The sequence below is a fragment of the Neolamprologus multifasciatus genome, chromosome 7, assembly GCF_963576455.1.
Source record: "Neolamprologus multifasciatus chromosome 7, fNeoMul1.2, whole genome shotgun sequence".
Taxonomy (NCBI): domain Eukaryota; kingdom Metazoa; phylum Chordata; class Actinopteri; order Cichliformes; family Cichlidae; genus Neolamprologus; species Neolamprologus multifasciatus.
Window position 1 is genome coordinate 47,006,747 of NC_140445.1, and position 15,268 is coordinate 47,022,014.

The 15,268-nt window shown below is 41.1% G+C and overlaps 1 long non-coding RNA gene across 1 annotated transcript; it reads left to right on the forward strand.

The window, feature by feature from the left end:
- The first annotated feature begins 1,985 nt into the window (after positions 1-1,985).
- On the forward strand, positions 1,986-2,354 carry LOC146515145 (uncharacterized). The gene is made up of 2 exons (XR_014875108.1): positions 1,986-2,095; positions 2,242-2,354. It is a non-coding gene; the product is annotated as an uncharacterized LOC146515145 (long non-coding RNA).
- Positions 2,355-15,268: the final 12,914 nt, after the last annotated feature.

A 15,268-nucleotide genomic window follows, 5' to 3' on the forward strand; every position in this document is an offset into this window, starting at 1 on the left:
TGTGTAACTAACAGTGAAGTGTTCCAATGTTTTTCTTGTGTTTATGTTTATGTAATGTAAGTTTCCTTTAATTGTGGAACTTTGTTTTGTAATTGGTGGTAGCGGAAGTAACGTGCAGCACGGACTGAGTTTGTGGTGACCAGTGTTGGGTAAGTTACTTTAAAATAGTAACTTAGTTACATTACTAGTTACTTCTATCAAAAGTAACTCAGTTACTTCAAGTTACTCGTTACTTTCAAAGTAACTAGTTACTAGGGAAAGTAACTTTGGTTTTACTCAGAATTCTCTTGTTAATGTGTTGCTTCCATAACTTTGCCAGTCTTCTAGCTTGCTTACTTGCCACAAGTGCACTGTGCCACCTACCAATAGAAAGGAAAAGATAATACATATTTCCACGAGAGAAATCCCACGCCTGGACCGTCATTGACTGCTGCCATGATTCTAGCCTACGTCACAGCGTCATGTGCGCCTTTTACATCCAACACAAAAACTGCAGTCGTGGTGCTTTGATTGTACTCAGAACTCGGAAATTCTGCCTTCTGAATAGGAAGATGTAGGTAACACCAGACTGCAGATGAGCTGCATACAGGGCTGGACGGGGACAAAAAATCGGCCCGGGCATTTTGACTAGAGACCGGCCATTATAGGAAAAATCATAAAGCCTTTGAATGAAAACAAACGCTGTTGTGACAGTGATGTTCACTGTTTTGATGGTATATATGCATCAATCGTTTTTTGTAAGATTCAGATAATTATTTTTTAAAAGCTAGACATTTTAAATGAGAATAAGAAAGAAAAGTATTTCCTTGTGCCCACCTCTCCCTGTTAATGCCCCACCTGGCGCCCCTGGCAAAACTTTGCTAGATCCGCTCCTGCACAGTTACCAGCTGTCAGCTACCTAAAAAGGATCCTGGGGTTATCTGTCTCTCAGAAACAGTTCATAACTTCCCTTCAACTCATTTATGTCACCTAAAAGGTAAACCTGTATCTCCATCACCTGTTCAGCTCTGATGATTCAGTAAGGACATCTCCTGGTTTCATGTTTCCCTCTCACCAGATAAACAAACCGACATCATGACCAGCAGATTTTTTGCAGCTGTGGCTCCAGCAAACATCAGCTGATACTAGGAATTAATATTAAATAAATCCTAACAACAGCTGATCAAGCTTAAACGTGCTGCTGTTGTTTAACGCGACATCGGCTGGTTTCCTCTTTCTGGCGCAAAGTGGGCGATAAACAAACAAGAGAGCCGATCAGCTGATCATTGATCAGTTTTCATGATTGAAGTAGAAACGGGAGAGGGAGGGGAATGAGAGACGAAGAGGCAGCTGTGCAGCAAAGACACAGAATAACTCCAGCTTTGTGCCTTTTTCAATGTAGCCGAATTACGGGACAAACTGCATTCCTTTTCACCTCAATAAGAAATGCGTAATATTTTCTCTGAATACCAGACGGGACGGTTGGCAACTCTAATAACTTATGAACAAAATAAAGTTTAACATCGTTAACATCATAGCACCCACCCAGCTGTATAGAAACTCCGTCATGCTAGCTAGTACGCAGTACGGAAAAAGTCAGAATAACGAAAATAAACTCCACCTAAACTTGGTTTATATCTGACCCAGATAGACTGCAGGTCATAACTTCTTACCTGAAGTTCAGTTCACACTTGGACCGGCGGCCGCCTTGGGTCTCTTTTCCTTCTCTTCCACCTGCTGGCCTCCAACACTTGCTAATGTTATTGAATCTGTGGAAGTTCCGCGATAGCCACCACACGAAGTAACGAGTAACGACCGTATCTAAATCCCAGTAACGACTAACGCGTTCCTGATTTTGGCATAATAACTAGTTACCGTGCTCGTTACCACAATAATAACGTAGTTACTGTAACGCGTTACTTAATAACGCGTTATAGTCCCAACACTGGTGGTGACACAAGAGCAGAGAAGCATGGCGCTCTGTGAGTTCTGCTGCATCGTCCTACTCCTTTAAAACTTAAGTTTAATTAAACCCAATTGTGGACTTACCGTTGAGAGGAGTAGCGGCTCGCGCGAAGAACGGACTTTCTCCCGTTTGGCTACAGCAGGCAATAAGGTGTGTTCAGGGTGCCTCTGTTAATTTGAGCTTCAATGAAAGTGCCATAAAAAGGCATTTATGTGTCTATACCTTTGTTGTTTGGATTTACTGTGATAAGAGGTATTGTAAACATGTTGCTTATTGTAATTGTTTTGTTTGGGTAGTTCTCACGATGATGATGATGACGACGCTGAGTGATCTTGTCGCCGAACATTGAATAAATCATCTGTAAACAAGAACTTGTCCGCGTGGTGGCTGACGGGAGCTACAGTGAGAACTCATCTGCTCCTTGTGAGTGGGCGAGAAAGAAAGGAACATAAGTCATCTCTAGCGTGTCTACAAGGGTCCCCAAGCTCCTGCCAGAAGCCAAGAATGGGTTTGCTCATCCTAACAATTCAAAGAAAGGACATATTGATCTTCTCAAGTGTGCTGCAGAAATTTAACCTGAAGACCATTTGCAAGTTTGGATGCTTTAAAGTGTTAATAAGGGTGTCCTGAAGTGGCTTAATTGTAGCTGCAAGCAAGAAGGTTCAAATTTACAATTGATCATGAGTTTGAAAAATTTGTGTCTTTAAGGGTTGTTAGTGATTTCAGACATGTGTTTAAGGGTTATAAGAATAAGCTACTGTTGTGTAGTGTTAGTTCAGCAGGCATTACACACACACGCAGGTAGGAACAGAGGATTACCTGATGCAATAGTATGTGTGGACACAACATCTCCCCCTTTGAACAAGGATTTCTTATGTGAACCTGACTTCATCATTCTGATGTATGTCACCTAATACACGTTTAATATAGGTTTCCAGTCAATACAAACAGTCACACGTTGCATCAAGAGTTGCTTCTAAGTCCTCCAGTGCGTCATCCATGAGCAGACAAGAAGCTGCTGCTAAAATGGCTGCAGCCCAAGCAACACTGGAAATCCTACATGAACAACAGTGTCAGCAAGCAGAGCTTCTGCAGCTGGAGGCTGAAGATAAAAGACAGATTGCAGAACAAACAGCTGAAGCCTGCAGACGACGTTTAAGAATGGAGGAAGAAGAAGCACAGTTACAAGCAAAACTTGAGGTTGAAAATGCTGCCAGGCGAAAGGTTTTGGAAGACAAACACAAGGAACTGGAATGATTGGAAGCACTCAAACAGTTAAGGGTGGCTAAGGCAACCATGCAAGTGTATGAGCAAGAGCAAGATGAAGATTCAGAAGAAGAAATTAAGCAGTTACTGCATGAATGTAAAACTGAAAGCCAAAGGGAAGGGGACCAATTTCAGCACACAAGTCACATACGTAACTCACCAGAGTTACACTTACCACAACAAGCTGTTGTACATCCACAGCATGATGGTGGCATCGCAGCACTTGCCATGGTATTAGCAGATTCTATTAGTGCCAGTCGTCTTCCTATGCCAGAGCCGACAACATTCAGTGGTGACCCGCTAAAATATAAGAACTGGAAGGCTGCCTTTCAAACTTTAATCGAAAGAAAAAACATACCAGCCTCTGAGAAAATCTACTATTTGTGCAAGTACGTTAGTGGACCAGCTAAGAAGGCTGTTGAAAACTATTTCCTGTTAGGCACTGAGGCTGCTTATAAGGCAGCATGGGAAGTATTAGACGAGAGATTTGGAAACTCCTTCCTTATTGCCAAAGCCTTCAGAGACAAACTCAGTGCATGGCCCAGAATTGGCTCCAAGGACAGTCTGGAACTTCAGGAATTTGTGGACTTTCTACGGAGCCGTGAAGCTGCGGAAAGCCAGATTAAAGGTCTAGAGGTTCTTAATGATTGCAATGAGAATCAAAAAATCCTCTCCAACCTCCCCGATTGGTTGACATCAAGGTGGAATAGGAAAGTGTTGACAATAGAGGAGGAGACTGGCAGATTTCCAAGCTTTAGCCAGTTTGTGCAGTTTCTCATAAGGGAAGCCAGGATCGCATGCAATCCTGTGACTTCACTCCATGCCTTGAAACAGTGCGACGGAGAAAAGGCCAAGCCACAACGAAACCAGACTCCTGCAGCTAAAGTTCTAACAACAAACACTGATGAGAAGATTGCTGCCAGCAGTTGTCTGTTTTGTGAAAGACCAGGCCACAGTCTGTACAAATGTAGAAAATTTCTGGAACGACCAATATTGGAACGACACAGGTTTGTTCAAGATAATAAGCTATGCTTTGGTTGCTTAAAGCCTGGACATAACTCGAGAGACTGTAAGTACAGAAGCACTTGCAGTACATGCCAGAAAAGGCATCCAACTTGCTTACACGATGATCGAAGAGAAGAACAGAAGACACGAAAGACTGAAGGAATAAGGCAGGAAGCTAGACACAGAGAACAAAGCAATGAACATCTAGAAGAAAGGGAAGCTATAGTAATAAGTGAAGCAACATCCAACAGAGTTCAGCATCACAACACCAACATTCAGACATCTACAATCATTCAGGTGTGGGTTTCAATGATGAAAGAGCCTGACAGAGAAACACTTGTGTATGCTCTCCTTGATACGCAAAGTGACACAACCTTCATTCTTGAGGAGGCAGCAGATCCTCTAAATGCAAAGGGGGAACAAGTCAAGCTAAAGTTATCTACTATGGCCTCTACAAACAAAGTGGTAGCTTGCCAAAGGATCTCTGGGTTGCAAGTTAGAGGATTCAACTCAGAGAAGAAAATAACTCTTCCTACAACCTACACAAGAAAGTTCATTCCGGCGAACAGAGACCACATACCCACACCAGAGACAGCAATGGCATGGCCCCATCTTGAGCAGATTGCAGATAAGATTGCTCCTCGTCAAGGGTGTGATGTTGGTCTACTAATTGGCTACAACTGTTCTCAGGCACTTCTTCCTAGAGAGGTGGTGTGCGGTGAAGAAAATCAACCATTTGCACAGAGAACAGACTTGGGATGGAGCATTATTGGACATGGCAGCCCATACGTAGACTGTGGAGACACTATTGGAGTGAGTCATCAAGTCATCACAAGGCAAGTGACACCGGAACTTCAGCTTCCATCAAGTCCCAAACAGGAAGTTCACTATGTGTGCAGAACACAGATCAAGGAAGTCATCTCATCTGACATAATTAAAGCGCTTGAATGTGACTTTAATGAGAGAGTTGCTGAGGACAATCACTTCTCTCAAGATGACCTCCAGTTTTTGTCGAAATTGAAACAAGGAATCAAACACAAAGAAGATGGTCATATTGAGATGCCTCTTCCATTTAAACGAGAAAGGCCGAGCATGCCAGACAATATGGTGTGTGCTATCCATCGCCTTAAGCACCTAGAAAGGAAATTAAGGAGAAACAGCAGATATTACCAGGACTACAAAACCTTCATGGAAGAAACCATAGCGCGTGGAGATGCTGAGAAGATCCCCAAAGCTGATCTCCACAATCACCCAGTGTGGTACATCCCACACCATGGTGTTTATCACCCGCAAAAGCCTGGGAAAATCCGCATTGTTTTTGACTGTTCAGCCCGATTTCAGGGGACATCTTTAAATGATCATCTATTGACTGGTCCAGAGCTGACAAATTCCCTTGTTGGTGTCTTGTGTCGGTTTCGCAAGGAAAAGGTTGCAATCACGTGTGACATAGAACGTATGTTCCACCAATTTCACGTGAGGGCAGAAGACCAAGATTACCTCCGCTTTCTCTGGTGGGAGAATGGAGATTTAGAAGCACAGCCAGCAGTCTATCGCATGAGAGTCCATTTGTTTGGAGCTGCTTCGTCTCCAGGCTGTGCTAATTATGGCCTCAAACATCTTGCTGCAATGGCAAGGGGGAATTTCAGCGAAGCATCCGTCCGCTTCATAGAAAGAAACTTTTATGTTGATGACGGTTTGACTAGTGTATCCACCGAAGCAAAGGGAATCCAGCTAGTGAATGAAGCAATGGAGCTTTGCAACAATGGCAACTTAAGGTTGCATAAGTTCATTTCCAACAGTAAGCACGTGTTGTCATCAATCCCAAAGGAAGAGTGTGCTGGAGGAGCCAACAACTTGGATATGGCTCTTCATGAACCACACATGGAGAGAGCCCTTGGTGTGCAATGGTGTGTCACATCAGATGATTTCCAGTTTAGAGTGGTGGTGAAAGAAAAACCCATGAGCAGAAGAGGGGTATTGTCCACCGTGGCCTCGGTGTTTGATCCGCTTGGCTTTGTCGCACCTTTCATCCTTTTAGGAAAGAAAATCCTCCAGCAAATGTGTCATGAGAGAGTTAGTTGGGATGGTCCTCTTCCAGACCATCTGCTGCCCCAGTGGGAATCCTGGTTGAGAGGACTGCAAGATGTAGCAACCATAAAGGTACAACGATGCTACCTACCAGGAAGCTTTGGCAAAGTTGTGAAATACGAGCTGCATCATTTTTCAGATGCCAGTGCCTCAGGTTATGGAGAGTGCTCATACCTGAGAGTAATAAGCGCATCGGGAGAAGTGCACTGTTCCCTCGTGATGGGGAAAGCAAGGGTAGCTCCTTCAAAGTTAACAACTATACCAAGACTTGAGCTCTCTGCAGCAGTGGTGGCAGTGCGCACAAGTGACATGCTCCAGAGAGAGCTTGAAATGGAAGACCTGCAGGAATACTTTTGGACTGATTCAAGGGTTGTCCTTGGCTACATCAACAATGATGCAAGGAGATTTCATGTTTTTGTAGTAAACCGTGTCCAACGTATCAAGCAGAGCACACATCCTGACCAATGGAACTACGTTGCTTCAGAAGACAACCCCGCTGACCACTCTTCTAGAGGACAGACAGCAGAACAGCTCAAGGCATCTAACTGGTTTAGAGGTCCAAATTTTCTGTGGCAGCTAAACCTCCCAAGTAGTGTGTTCACAGTGGGAGAAATATCAGAAGATGACCCAGAGTTACGAAAGACTCATGTCCACAAAATTCACTCAAGGGAAGAGAGGTCACTGCTAGATTGTCTTGAAAAGTTTTCAGATTGGGCAAGAGCAGTACAAGCTGTAGCCATACTGAAACGCAGAGCAAGGGCAGCTAAAGGCCACAAACCAAGGTTTAGTGAACCCACCACTTTGGAGGAGCGTAAGGAGGCAGAGGTTTTTCTCATCAAACTGGTTCAAGCAAAACACCTTGCTGAAACCATGAAGAGTCTCAAGCTTAATGGGCAAATCAAGGCAATTGACAAGGCAAATAAATTGCACAAATTAAACCCATTCCTTGATGAGCAGGATGTACTCAGGGTTGGAGGGCGCTTAACAATGTCCAGTCTTCACCCCCATGTGAAACACCCAGCTATCCTTCCTAAAGGAAGCCATTTGTCAACACTGCTCATCAAGCATCATCATGAAAAGGTGCAGCACCAAGGTCGAGGTATGACTGTTAACGAGCTGCGAGCCAATGGTGTTTGGATTCTTGGATGCAGTAAGGCAGTCTCCTCTCATATTTACAACTGCACAAAATGCAGGAAGTTTAGACGGAACACTGAAGGACAAAGGATGGCGAACCTCCCACAAGAACGCACGGAGTTGACTCCACCCTTCACATATTGTGGGATGGACTGCTTCGGGCCTATCTATGTTAAGGATGGCAGAAAGGAGCTTAAGCGTTATGGGCTTTTACTCACCTGCATGTGAGATGCTTGAGGACTTAACAACTGATGCATTCATCAATGCCTTGCGTTCGTTTATTGCATTGCATGGAAGTGTCAGGCAAATTCGATGTGATCAAGGCAGCAACTTCATTGGTGCAAGGCACGAGTTCGCTGAAGCCATGAAAGAGATGGATGGAGAGAACCTCAAGAAAATTGGATGTGAGTTTGTTATGAACACACCATCTGCAAGTCATAAAGGTGGGGTTTGGGAACGCCAAATACGCACCGTGCGTAATGTTCTGGCATCCATTCTCGACCAAGCAGTTAAAAGGCTCGACAGCAGTTCGTTAAGAACCTTCCTCTACGAAGTTATGGCAATTGTGAATAGCAGGCCATTAACAACAGAGCATTTGCACAATCCATCTGGTCCAGAACCCTTGACACCTAACCACATTCTGACAATGAAGTCAAGCATTATTCCCCCACCTCCTGGAAAGTTTATCAAGGAAGATGTGTACCTGCAAAAACGATGGCGCAGAGTACAGTTCTTAGCCAACAGCTTCTGGGAACGGTGGAAAAAGGAATATCTGTTGAATCTTCAGAGCAGACAAAAATGGAACAGAGCAAGATGAAATGCGAAAGTCAATGATATTGTGCTTCTCAAGGATGATTCTGCTCCACGTAGTCAATGGAAGATGGGAAGGATCATAGATGTCTATCTGGGACAGGATGGAAAGGTGAGAAGTGTGAGGTTGTTGATCAGTGACTCAACTCTAGATGCTAGAGGAAGGTGCACCACAAAACCAACCTATCTGGAGAGACCTATTCAAAAGACTGTAACTCTACTGGAGGCTAACTGAAGAGTCACTTTGCCAATCCACCAGTTCAATTAATGTTAAATGTGATTTCTTGTTATATCCATACATGTTAAGTTTTATGGGAAAATCACAGGTGATTTGGTGGGAGTGTAACTAACAGTGAAGTGTTCCAATGTTTTTCTTGTGTTTATGTTTATGTAATGTAAGTTTCCTTTAATTGTGGAACTTTGTTTTGTAATTGGTGGTAGCGGAAGTAACGTGCAGCACGGACTGAGTTTGTGGTGACACAAGAGCAGAGAAGCATGGCGCTCTGTGAGTTCTGCTGCATGGTCCTACTGCTTTAAAACTTAAGTTTAATTAAACCCAATTGTGGCCTTACCGTTGAGAGGAGTAGCGGCTCGCGCGAAGAACGGACTTTCTCCCGTTTGGCTACACCAGGCAATGAGGTGTGTTCAGGGTGCCTCTGTTAATTTGAGCTTCAATGAAAGTGCCATAAAAAGGCATTTATGTGTCTATACCTTTGTTGTTTGGATTTACTGTGATAAGAGTTATTGTAAACATGTTGCTTATTGTAATTGTTTTGTTTGGGTAGTTCTCACGATGATGATGATGACGACGCTGAGTGATCTTGTCGCCGAACATTGAATAAATCATCTGTAAACAAGAACTTGTCCGCGTGGTGGCTGACGAGAGCTACATAATGATAATAAAAATGTCGGTAAAAGCACACGTTGATTGATGAACATCTTAGTCCAAAAAAATAATATGGCTCCAACAGACAATTCGATAGAAATGAACTGTCCTATTGTAAAACACAACACAATAGTATTGTTACAACATGAGCATTGGTAGCCACTAGGGTGAACACAAGTTTTCACTAAAATTTAAAGGAAGCTTCCTGTGTTGACTTGCATTGAATGCTGTCTGAACACAGTAATCAGTACAACACTAAACTACAGTATTGGGTTTGACATAAGTCTAACTATGTGACACATTCAACCCAAAGACATGAATGACACATTTCTAAGTGTCACACTTTTGAGCCAAAGAAGGTTTTCACAGTGTTTGGTTTTTATAAACTTCATTTCAAGCAACTATATTACAAGAGTACAACTGACGTGCTTACATGTTCAGATTTTGTGGTTTCTGTTTTCACAAGCATTCATTTTTTAAAAACAATTTTCACTGTAGCAGTTTCATTTGTCGGCAAATATACTGTAGCACACTTCTGGTTAATGGAAACTGGGATCATTCTAACACACAGTTCAATCATACTGTCCTTGCTCTTTGGATGTTTACATGTCTTCGCTCTAGCTCTATGAAAGGTACTTCGCTTTATTTTGAAGAGTGATAACCCTCTGGGATGTTTGGAGAAAAAGACTCATCCATTCAGGGTTCTCCTCATTATAATCTGCCTTTGAGGACATAAAGTCTCACTGTGTTTGATGAGCATTTGGGTAATACACCTTTTTACCATTTTTTTTGGAAGGCTGCAGCATATGTAATATACCTTTATGGTAAAATGAGAAAATAAGTCAAAATTTAAGGTTGCTGTTGTTATATTTTTAACACCAGTTTCATAGTTGAGAGAGATATTTTGCTAAAAACACTCTGTATATAAAAGATGGGTGTAGCTACAGTGATGAAAAACTAGTGAACACTACATGCTTGCAAGGTCGAAACTTGTCATCGCAAAGCAGCAATGCCAATAATAAGTCTTCTACTCCGGGTGGGCCAATGATATGGAAGCTGAACAACATCCTGTATTTAAAAAAGGCATGAATCTAACAATAAAGTCTATAATTCCATTTACTTTGGTATTAAATAATGTAAGAAGTAGGGTTATTTTCTCATATACCTTTATAAAATTAGGAGGAGTCTTCCCTGTTAGTAAATAGGAAGAACACAAGTTTGAGACACTTTTGCAATTGCCTCATTCGGAGGCTATGTCTAACTTTTATTTACAGTTTGTGTTTGCAACATGATTGTATATGGTCGTTATAGCAATTCTAAATTTGAACAAGAAAGTTTATTTAAAATTAAAATTATTGCTAAGTGGTATTTCAAAATTAAAACAAGGAGTATACTATTGAGTGGAAGACCATCCATTCCCTTCCACTTATCCTTGTCAGGGTCGCAGGAGGGAGCTGGAGCCTATTTCAGCTACCACATGGCGAGATGCGGGGTACACCCTGCACAAGTCACTAGTCTGACACAGGGCTAGCACAACTATGAGCAATTTAGCAATTAACCTAACCCCACTAACTGCATGGCGGAGAGAACCACACCTAAAGGCCCTGGCTAGGTGATGGGATCAAACTCAGTACCTTCCTGCTGTGAGGCACCAGCGCTTATAACCGTGAAAGTGGTTACATACATTCACATCTGAATAAACATTGCAATGTAATACAATAGAAATATATATATATAAAAAAAACATGAATACATTTACATGAACATCCAGCTGTCTCACTATCATCGCCGGTCTTTCAGCAAATCTCTAGGTCTTATCACAGGCTTCACACACTACTTTGAAAACCTCCAAACTGTGTCACATTTATTGTGCTGGAGGGCATTTAAAGATTACTCCTCACTTGCTATATAAATTCCACTTAATGTATAGCAACACAGATGGTGTAACATTCTTGCAAAGCCAAAGAGGGTCCAAAGGCTACATTTTAAATTTAGCGCTAGCAGAGTGTGATACCATCTTCGGTAGTTAAGTGAATATATTCAGTATGCAGTTATTATTGAATGAAATAGCTGGATAGTTGAATTCATGCCTTTAGGGGTTTTCTCACACTACTTTTATGTATGAGCATCAATTGCTAAAAATGGACTAATATAAGTAAAGACAAGAAACAAATGATTGAATTATCAATGTTAAGACAAATGGCCAAAAATACTGAAAGTCTTGCCTTCTATTCAGTCTCAGTGCATTTACGTTGGTGTAAAATTACAGACTCAGACAGTTTTCCTTCTTTTTCCAGCCAGTAAATGTCAGCAGGCGTTAGTCATATTATGGATACAGTGTGTATAGTGTATTTAAAAATATCCATAATGCCTGGAGTTTATGGGTATTCCACTTAAGTCGAGGTTAGAATAAGTATTTTGTACCTGTATTTTGTTCAGCATGTATTTATAAGCAGAAATCTTCATCCCAGGAGCACATCCTGCAGGAGAGTGCTTACCCCAGCAATCATATTAGTGTGCTAGGAGACAGAAAATCCACAAGAGAAGGCATGCGGTGTAAATGAAGGTGAGTATCATACTTTAGACCAACACGTAAACATCAAACAGCTTTCACGACAGAAGAAAAAAAGGTATGGGGCATTTGGTGCATTTCAGATGGGCGGATCAAACTGAGGTTATTTGTATTGCAATATTATCATGTAGATGCATGAATTAATTTGTAGAAGCTGAGTGCTTCTCAAAAATACAACAACAACTTTTAAATTTCAATTACCATGCTTTGCAAGTGCTTTGGGCTTGCACTGAGTCACATGAGTTTTGGGTTGCTGCAGATGATATGCTGCACTTGTTCTTAATAGATTTGTTTTCGACTAAATGGAAATTCATCAATAGACTGTTAAAGACAGTTAAACCTGTTACGCTTTGCAACTAGATTTAGGCATAATTTATTGATGAGGCAATCTGGCAGAGACTGGATGTGAGGGTCTGACTTTAAATACTCTACTTGTTTGATTAGAAGGCGCATAAGTAAATATGTGCCAGCCGAGCACTGGGCAGAAATATTGAGTAGCTATTGCTGTGTATTGTTTAGTCTTAGTGAGAGAGACAGAGTGAAAAAGGAAAGGACACTTGAGCGGGCACTGGAGGCCTAATGACGATACCACACCTTTCCATTTGGAATACTCTGGGGACACTGATTCATGCACTCAGACATCAAGTTGAATCCTTTAAAGATTATTTTTCTGATCAATAATTTTAGCAGCATTATTCTTGTTCCCGAGTGTGTCACAAGACCTTCCATGTCTTTGGCATTCCACTGAAGTCCAGTATAGAAAAACTACACTACTGTCATTTGTTTTTGCTGTATTTGTATGACTTTTGTTAGTTTTTGTAACAGTATTGATCGGTAGTGCTCATTTGCACTACATATGTATTTAAAGGACTGTGGGCACACTGTAGCTTTCAGAATCAAACAACTAGTTATTATTTTTCCTTACTTTGCTCATAACAATCACGGTATATCCTCCCAGTCCCTGTAATTGTAGCTCCTCATAATCCTGAATGGCATGTTCACTGTGGAAAGCACAAACGTCAATTTTCCATACCTCAAGCACTGAAATACATAACATTACTCAAACACGAGTGCCACCAAGTTGCTGTGTACCCCCCACTGCAAAAAGAGAATTTAATTAAGTGCTTAAATATTCAATCACCCCTCTCATTACTTAAACTAAGAGCCTCTCTGTTTGGATTTGACAAAGAGCCAGGGCACACAGTGCATGCCTGGTAGTCAAAGATAGTAGTGAGTTGCCACCATTCACCCGAGACCCTGGGCTTTTCCCGAGAACAGGAGGCATAACACCAGAGCAATTGGAACTTCCTGCTATTAACCATGAATTTGGTATGAAATAAACGTCCTTGCTTGTTAATGTAAATGAAAATTATATGTTGCAAAGACGTTGCACCTAAAGTCTGAAGTAGTTTCATCACCCTTGCCCGTCATATTAAATGGATAAATTAAAAGGGGTGCAGCTCACCATTAATTATAACTTTTAATCCTTTAAGACACTGTTTTTAGATATGTGAATTTGCGATGGTAAAAAGATCAAAGATGGAAAAATTGAAGTGTCGTTAGCGATTTATGGGTATTATGCGCTAAAAATAAATTGCACTACAGTAGTATTAGTAGCTTAATATGTTGCAGAAAGAGGAATCTATTGGGAAGTGCTGTTCTTGTGGTAGCATGTCCTCCAAATGGTAAAGTTTAATAAGAATGTCTTGTATCATAAAAAGCTATGTATGCGTACAGAATATATATACACACACATACAAGCTGGTGCAGCATACCTTCAGAGCCATTTTACAGAACTGAAACTTCCCACAAAAGTCCATGTTGGCATCAAATGATACAATAAATAAATATATATGACTTCTCATATATAATATGTCAGCTAAGTGTGCTCTACCAGTATGTAGAGAAAATGCCTTTAAAAAAAAAGAAAAAAAAAAGATTTTCACCTCTGTTTCTATGTGTTAAATTTCTGAAATGGTAAGACCTTTTCTGGGGCTGTTAGCATTTTGAAGAAGTGCCTATTATGCAATGTGTTTACGCTCAGGGGGCTTCTCCTCGCTTCCTCTGAGTTTTCATTAGCTTGGAGGGAGCTAGAAGAATATGAGAAAGGTCTGAAAAGTGAATACTGAGCTCCGTGGTTCCTTGATGGCCAGGAGCTTGTAATTTCCTAGAGAAGCCAAGCTGATATTTTCATTTTTGTTTTAGATTTATGGTCGCTGAACTGTGTCGAGATCATGTCACCTGGTTGGAAATGGCTCAGAATCAGAGGCCCAAAACTAATCTTGATTTTGTTACCAACTTAATTACATTTTATTTGTAAGTATTTGTTTTTCACATGCATCCCCAGCTTTGCTTGCACCCCAAAGAATTAGGAAGATTATACATGTTGTGTTCATTCATCGCATGAAAGACACCTCAAAGTTTCTTAAGCTCTACTGTAGATTTTGTTGAAAATCACGATTTTAAGGCACACATCTGCGCACACTCTGAATATTTATCCGAATATATGTGGCTGTTTGATTTTATACTAAGTCTACTTTCTTTAAATATATTTTTGGCCTTTTTCAGCATTATTTGATAGACACAGTAAAGAAAGGACAGGAAAACAGGGGAGGACATGCGGCAAAGGGCCGCGGGTGGGGCTTGAAACTGGGCCGGCCGCTCTCAGCCGTATGGCATGTGGTCACCTGCTCAACGAACTGAGCTAAACCAGTGCCCCATTCTAAGACTATTTTGAATTATATGAACATGCCTCAAGTCACCTAGTCTACTCACAGCACACACCTGTGGAAAAAAACAAAAATCAGACAGATTTGTTGCAGTTTCCAGATCCCATTTTGGGGCTAAAAAGCTGTCATGGCTCCTTGCTACAAGTACAGTATTAATTAGATCACTCTTAGAACTTTATTTATTTCACCTTTAATTTTTTTAAGTTAAAAGACTCTAATTGTTGGATGTCATCAAACAAATTGATACGTTTATAGTCAAAGTGTGTAGGATGGAGACTATCCAGGATGTTTGCACACTTATTTCATTAATTACAGCACTAGTACATTTAAACAATCCTCTGTGTGTTTATACAATACTCTAAAGTATTGTATCTTTATGGTCAGGTAGGTTGCAGGAGTACTGAATTGTGCCAGCAATCAATTCCTCTTACAAAGTCAGTGGATTTTGACAGAAGTGGGAAGATGTGTGTGGAAATTTGAACCTTTTAGATGTTTAACATCTCAACCACCACTGGCCAGTCTCATTACTTTGGGCAAGAAAGAACTTAAAGCCACTACAACCTTGAGTTCAGCCAGAAATGCAAAAGGGCACAAATGTCATTTCTGCTTTCTTTCTTTCTTTCTTTCTTTCTTTCTTTCTTTCTTTCTTTCTTTCTTTCTTAAATTTATTATTCATTCTTTGGGAAGACAGGTCACAATAGCTATTCATCCCTCTCCTCTCATACAGATCCCTGACCCCATTCCACCCACTGTCCCATCAATGCAAAGCCTAATGTTTCCACAAAAGAATCAACCTTAACTAGCTAAAATCCCTTAATATGTATCTATTTTAA